Here is a 7898-nt window from a genome sequence, read left to right as displayed (position 1 = left end):
TTCCGCTCGGGTCATGATCCCAGGGTCCTGGGATCGAGCCCCACGTCGGGCTCCCTGCTCCACAGAGGAACCTGCTTTCCTTCCTCTCTCTCTGCCTGCCTCTCTGCCTACTTGTGATCTTTGTCTGTCAAAAAAAAAAAAAAAAAAAAAGATTTTTAGTTATTTGTTAGAGAGAGTACTCAAGCAGGGGGAGCAGCAGAGGGAGAGGGAGAAGCAGACTCCTCGCTGAGCTGGGAGCCCCACGGGAGACTTGATCCCAGGACCCCCCTCACTCATCATGACCTAAGCTAAAGGCAGATGCTTAACCCACTGAGCCACCCAGGAATCCCTAGTACAACCTTGTCTTAATTAATTCTTACATTTGCAACAATCCTGTTTTCCAAACTGAGTCAGGTTCTGAGGTGCTGGGGGTTAGGACTTCAACACAGGAAGGGGGGGTTCAACCCATAACAACTGGGAGACGGCCAATAAACAAGTAAACAACTTTAAAAAAAGGAAATAAATGAAGCGCATGGTAAATAATTAAAACAGGTTGGTGATTCATGAAAAGGTGTTCAACATCATTCATCATCAGGGAAATACAAATTAAAACCACAATGAGATACCACCTCACACCAGTCAGAATGGCTAAAATTAACAGGTCAGGAAACAACAGATGTTGGTGAGGATACAGAGAAAGGGGAACCCTCCTACATTGTTGGTAGGAATGCAAACTGGTGCAGTCACTCTGGAAAACAGTATGGAGGTTCCTAAAAAGTTGAAAATAGATGGGGCACCTGGGTGGCTCAGTGGTTAAGCCTCTGCCTTTGGCTCAGGTCATGATCCCAGGGTCCTGGGATCGAGCCCCGCATCTGGCTCTCTGCTCAGCGGGGAGCCTGCTTCCTCCTCTCTCTCTCTCTGCCTGCCTCTCTGCCTACTTGTGGTCTCTGTCTGTCAAATAAATAAATAAAATCTTAAAAAAAAAAAAGTTGAAAATAGAACTACCCTATGACCCCAATTGCACTACTGTGTATTTACCCCAAAGATACAAATGTAATGATCCAAAGGGGCACCTGCACCCCAATGTTCACAGCAGCAGTGTCCACAATAGCCAAACTATGGAGAGAGCCCAGATATCCATCAACAGATGAACAGATAAAGAAGATGTGGTACACACACACACACACACGGGAATATAATGCAGCCATCAAAAAATGAAATCTTGCCATTTGTGAAGACATGGATGAAACTAGAGGGTATTACGCTGAGTGAAGTAAGTCAATCAGAGAAAGACAATTATTATGTGATCTCACTGATACGTGGAATTTGAGAAACAAAGCAGAGCATCATAGGGGAAGGGAGGAAAAAGTGGAACAGGATGAAACCAGAGAGGGAGACAATTCATAAGAGACCCTTAATCTTAGGAAACAAACTGAGGGTTACTGGAGTGGAGAGGGGAGGGAGGAATGGGGTGGCTGGGTGATGGACACTGGGGAGGGTATGTGTTGTGGTGAGCACTGGGTGTTGTTTAAGACCGATGAATCACAAACCTGTACCCCTGAGACAAATAATGCATTATATGTTGATTTTAAAAATAAAATAAATAAAATTTAAAAACAGGTTGGTGATCTAACAAAGTGATTTAGTTCCATGACTATGTTGTCGAGGGTCAAGGATGTCCTCTCAGTTGGCAACCTTTCAGGGAAGACCCTAATGAGGAGTGAGCCATGCTAAGATTAAACAGGAGAGCATTCAAGGCAGGGGAAGAGCTAGTAGGAAGGCTCTAAAAACAGATTGGTGCATGCCTAAGAAACAGGAGGATGGCCACTGGGGTGAGGGCTGGGTGACAGGCAGACCAGCTTAATGGGCATGCCACGTGAGTGGTCAGTTACGTAGAGCTCTGCACTCAGAAACACCCCACACTTGAAACCAGAACAAAGGGGTGGTTGTACAACATTGTGACTATACTAACTTCTAGTGAATTGTACACTTTTAAATGATTAATTGTATTTTAGGTGGATCTTACCTTAATTTTTTTTTAAAGTGTGGAGAAAGAGTATTGGTTAATTCAGCAAGTTCAGCTAAGTATGGGTCAATTAAAAGAAATTATTTTCAATAAATTTAATCCAGCTTATGAGACCGGATTAAATTTCTCAGCAAGAGTGTAGAGTGTTGTCTGTTGAATCCATTGAGGTGTTCTCACCTCCCTTACCTGAAGAATTTGATCCTTAATTGATAAGATTGAACCCTCATCACTAAAGAAAACTTAAATCCCTTCTTGACCCTTGAGCAGAACCAAAGTCCAAACATGACAGGTCCTGGAGGATGAAAAGCAGATAAAAACTAGGGAAAAGGAGCTCTGCCCAAAGAAAACAGTTGCAGGAATCTATTTAATTGCTTGGGAAAAAACAGGTGATTATTTATGGAGGTGAATTAGGAGAGAACTTAATTAAGGAAACCCAGAATATAATTTCAGATCAAAATGAATTGCTTTGTTTGAGTGTACTCACTGGAGACTCCGTATCCAGGATGCTTGCCCTGACAGCTGGTAGCTGTTACTCTAGTAATCTGAAGTGTTGGTTTATGCAAACCTACATACAGTACCGACCTGTCATTAATTTGAATGGCAGTGGAAATATCCTGGCGTAAACCAGAGGAATAAATTCAATGATCTCAGGAGTCAGGATAACTTATTGAATCTGTATGTGCATCTTGCTGACCAACCCCAAAATTATATGCCTTGAAAAGGCCCAGAATTACCCCCTCCTTTACCAAAGCTAAAGGACAATCGATAAGGAGAGTGCCAAAATCATTAAAAAGCACTTTCCTGACCATCATTTTTAAGCCAGGAATGAGAGTGGGTGGGCCTATAATTGAAATACACTCTCATCTCAAGGAGGGTGGGCGGACTCTGGAGTGACACAACCCAGTAGTGGCAGTTACCCAACAAATACGAAGTGGGAAGTGTTAGGAATAAACAGCAGGGTTGGCATGAAATCAGAATGGTTTGATCCAGGGGCGCCTGGGTGGCTCAGTGGGTTGAGCCGCTGCCTTTGGCTCAGCTCATGATCTCAGGGTCCTGGGATTGAGTCCCGCATCGGGCTCTCTGCTCAGCAGGGAGCCTGCTTCCTCCTCTCTCTCTCTCTCTCTACCTGCTTCTCTGCCTACTTGTGGTCTCTCTCTGTCAAATGGATGAAAAAAAATCTTTAAAAAAAAAAAAAAGAAGAATGGTTTGATCCACAGAGATCTTGGGAAACAACTAGCTGATCATGGACAACCTACTACATTCCCACTTTTATTTTATTTTATTCTACTCTTTTATTTTATTTTATTTTATTTTGGGGGGCAGCAAAGCAAAGTTTATTGAGTGATAGCAAAGTGATAGTACAAAACTTTCAAAGAGGGAGGGGACCCAAGAGGGTTGCCCTTAATTATTATAACAGAAAAAAAAAAAAAAAAAAACCTTCCATGATCAGTGAAAAAGGCCTATCTTTTTTTTTTTTAAGATTTTATTTATTTATTTGACAGATAGATCACAAGTAGGCAGAGAGGCAGGCAGAGAGGTGGGGGGGGAAGCAGGCTCCCTGCTAAACAGAGAGCCCGAGGTGGGGCTCGATCCCAGGACCCTGGGATCACGACCTGAGCCAAAGGCAGAGGCCTAACCCACTGGGCCACCCAGGTGCCCCAAAAAAGGCCTATCTTGATACAATAAACAGTTTTGGTCTTTCATCCAATTCCCACACCTGAGTCAATTCAGGTACCTAGACCACTGAAGAAAAAGAAAGTTAAGGACCCTTAAGGAAAGACCCAACAATAACACAGCAGGACCATACCATGAGTCTTTCTCCTGTCTCTTCTCCAGAGAACTTGGGCACAAATATTCAGACATTTTGGGAACAATCAGACTATGGCCACACTAATTCCTGGACACCCAGAATGCATCTGAGCTGCTCTCGAGTGTGGGCTTTATGGGAAATGTGTGAATCAGTGTCCAGTCAGGAAAACAGAGGCCACCCTACGTATTTCAAGCAGAGAGGAATTTAATGAAGGAGCCTACACTGGCTCTCAGGCCATAGGTCAACAGCTTTTAGGATAGGAAAAACAAACTACGAGTCACCGAAGTGCCTCATTCCCATAAAGTATAAATTAAAATAAAAGATCCTGACAGCATCACAGAAATGATGCCACCATGAAAGACTTAAAATAGGCAGAGGTGGTGATTTCTGTCCCATTAATATCCACGTCTTTGTTAGGAAAGTGGAAAAAACAGTCTTGAAGGAGGCAGAAGAATATTGTAAACGTAAACAAATGGTGACCCCATTTACAAATACCATTCCAGCTGTGGCTTTTGGGGGGGGCATATATCAGGACCACCCCAGAACTTGATCAGGCAAATGCATTTTTCTCCACTATGACAAAGAATATGCGAGAAGCAATTAGCTTACAATCCTACTTCAAAGAAAAGCCAACCCTGCTGCTGAATGCCCTAATTTAGTCTGTGGGAGCCTTGACCCTACTGCTGTCTCTATCAGTCTGTTCAGTGCAGAAAACAGAAACTGCTCCAGGTGTTTCAAGCAGATCTGGCTTGCCAGCAGCCCCCGCTGCAGAGAGATGATGTCTGTCTTATTTCTGCTTTCCCAAGTCTCATGTGGGTGCACCTACTTGAAGAAACTGAATTTACATCCAGAACCTTCCTTAGCTGTAAGGGAACGTGGGACATGGTCTTTGCTCTACAAATCCTCAAATAGAAGGAGGTTGGACTAGAGGTCAAGAATCAATCCAGGTGTCTGTCCCTTTATCCCACTGGTGTCCCCATGCTGATAGAACCCAAGAAAGAGAAGATCAGGTGCCAAAGAATGGAAGATAAATCCCATCATGGAGGAGAAATGCCAACATTAAAACTCTGAGTGCCATATGTTCTGAGATCCCTTCAGGACATTCCCTCCCGGGCAAAGGACTGGTTGCTGCACTTTGGATTTCCTTCATCTTAGAAGGAGCTCCAATGCTTGGTAGGTCTCTGGATTTTGGCAACATAGAACATCCCGGTGCACTGCTCCTACCCACTGGCTGGTCTCTAGCTTTGAGTAAGGCACCGGACAAGAGAGGGCAAAATAGGTCTCCCTCCCTGGTCCAGGCCACACGATGCACAGAGTTCAGCCTTTTAGCCCTCATAAGTGAACAGACCAGGGCTCAGAGCACCTGAAGTAAATCAGGACACTCTGTGGGGTCAGCCCCAGATACTGAGAGCCCTCTGGAAACAGGCCCTTAGGGCTCAGGAGCAAAGCCATGCTTCCTTCATAAGTGAGCATTTTTCTTTAGAGAAATAGCTCCTGGGTTTTTGCTGGGCTCGGTGGACTGCACCGAGGGGCACCCCAGGGGACCCGGTAACCCGAGCTGCCTGTCGATCCAATGGGCATCTGATCCTTATGCCCAGCAGTCCTCAAGGGGAAATGGTCCCAATAGAACTTGGCCTCAACAGCCTCAAAGGGGCAATGGACAGGGTGTTCTCACCCCCAGAGTGTCCATTCCCACCACGCTGCGAGAGTGACTTTAACCCAGGTGACTGGGGAGGAAAGAAATGTGGAATGACTTTATGTGTGTCCTGGCACCAGCCAGAAACGGACTGTTAAGGCTTGAGCAGCCTTCTCAGGATGACTCTGAAGGAGAGCAGAGGCAGGAAGTTGTCCTGTGGTAGAACTCGGAGGGAGTGAGGCTTGTGGGTTTCTACTTTGGAAGGACAGATGGCCTGAAATTAGGATCAACACTGAATCCTAGGCAGTGGCTACTGAAAGAGATTACTGAAGAGACTTGGGAACAGAAGGTTGGGGATGGAGGAGCAAGGACAGACCTGCCGAAATAGGCCTGGGCCCGTAGAATGTTCCAAGCTAGATGAGTGATTGCAACAAGGAGCCACTGTGAAGGGGGAAATATCAGAGCCTGGTTTTCTGATGACAGATTCTGAAACAGCAAGAAATAGCTTTATGGAAATGGGTACGTGGTCCCAAAGGATAATGGGGTAGAACATCCCTCAGCAGGCAGAACTGTAAGCAGCATATCTCATTACCAACCTTGCCTGGAAGGAGAGATGGCCTGAGGTGAGGAGCTGTACCAGGTCATGGGCAGTGACTGATGATTTGAGCAGCTTACAAGATTGGAAGTTCATGACGAGGAGCTTTGAGAAAGATAGATTTGTTAGAAAGGTCCGTGATCGTGAGACAGCAGGTATGCCATTCAAATGTTGACCTTGGGCTTCTACTGTGGCGGAAGTTGGTTTTGTTGTTGTTGTTGCTTTAAGTTTTTACTTATTTATTTGAGAGAGAGAGAGAGAGCACAAGCAGGGAGAGGGGCAGAGGGAGAGGGGGAAAGAGAGAGAGAAGCATACTCCCCACTGAGCAGGGAGCCCAACATGGGGCTTGATCCCAGGACCCTAAGATCATGACCTGAGCCGAAGGCAGACGCTTTTAATAATCAGCAAATAGGATGTTCAGTGGATGTTAACTAGATAACCTTTCCCCCCAGCCAGTCCAGCTGTCCTTCAGTGGGTTCACTGACAAAGGAGCAAGATGACAGGAGTGGAGACTAAGAATGCATGGGCTCAAGAAGAAGGACGTCCCGGGACGCCTCCATGGCTCCGTTGGTAGAGCATCCAACTCTTGGTTTTGGCTCAGGTCGTGATCTCAGGGGTCCTGAGATCCACCCCCACTCAGACCTGTGACCAGCCGGAAGCCTGCTAGCCTCTCTCCCCTTCCCCTTGCCCCTCCCCCCACTTGCCCATGCGCGTGCATGCTATCCCTCTCTCTCTCTCTCTAATAAATTAATCTTAAAAAAAAAAAGAAGAAGAAGAGGGTCTTCCCTTCACCAAGGCCAACCTGGCAGCCCCCACTACTGACCCCCAGTTTGCCCACAGCAGCCCCTGGCGCTGGACCCTAGATCTGATGTCATACCTCGAGGACTCAGGCCAACTACCAAGGGGCAAATGGATGAGATAGGACTCTGTCCCTCATGGGGAATTTGTGCTTACTCTGGATTTGAATTTGCTTTTCCTGTCTTGCTCGCCTCTGCCAGAAACCCCCATCTGTGCACTTTATACAGTCTCGTGATCTCACAAGATGTTGTTTCTTTTTTTTTTTTTTTTTTTAAGATTTTTATTTATTTATTTGACAGAGAGAAATCACAAGTAGGCAGAGAGGCAGGCAGAGAGAGAGAGAGGGAAGCAGGCTCCCTGCCGAGCAGAGAGCCCGATGCGGGGCTCGATCCCAGGACCCTGAGATCATGACCTGGGCCGAAGGCAGAGGCTTTAACCCACTGAGCCACCCAGGCGCCCCACAAGATGTTGTTTCTGACCATGGAAGTCACTCCACAAGAAAAGAAGTGAGACACTGAGCTGACACCTGCAGGATTCACTGGGCTTACCATGTGCTCTGTTAGTCAGCCTTCTAGAGCATTCCACAGGGTCCAGGAATGCTCTGAACCAGGGAACCTACTGTTTCTCCTTCAGCTGGATAGCACCTCAAGAACCAAGGGGCTTGATGTAGGAGTGGCTTCTCTCACAATGAAACTTCTTGACACACTCAAACACTACCTGCTTCTTGGCCTCATGAGACTAGAGAGAAAAAAGCTGTGTTAAAAGCTTGCAGTGTGGGGTGCCTGGGTGGCTCCATGGGTTAAAGCCTTTGCCTTCAGCTCAGGTCATGATCCCACAGTCCTGGAATCAAGCCCCGCATCGGGCTCTCTACTCAGTGGGAAGCCTGCCTCCCCCTCTCTCTCTGCCTGCCTCTCTGCCTACTTGTGATCTCTATCTGTCAAACAAATAAATAAAATCTTAAAAAAAAAAAAAGAAAGAAAGAAAAAAGCTTGTAGTGTCCAAGGGAGGAATGCCTTCACCAAGTGACCCAGTTTTCCCAATGAACTGGAAGTTG

Source organism: Mustela nigripes, chromosome 14 (genome assembly GCF_022355385.1).
Source record: "Mustela nigripes isolate SB6536 chromosome 14, MUSNIG.SB6536, whole genome shotgun sequence".
In the NCBI taxonomy this organism is placed as follows: Eukaryota; Metazoa; Chordata; class Mammalia; order Carnivora; family Mustelidae; genus Mustela; species Mustela nigripes.
The sequence above is the reverse complement of the archived record's forward strand: the minus strand, read 5'-3'. Positions refer to the sequence as shown.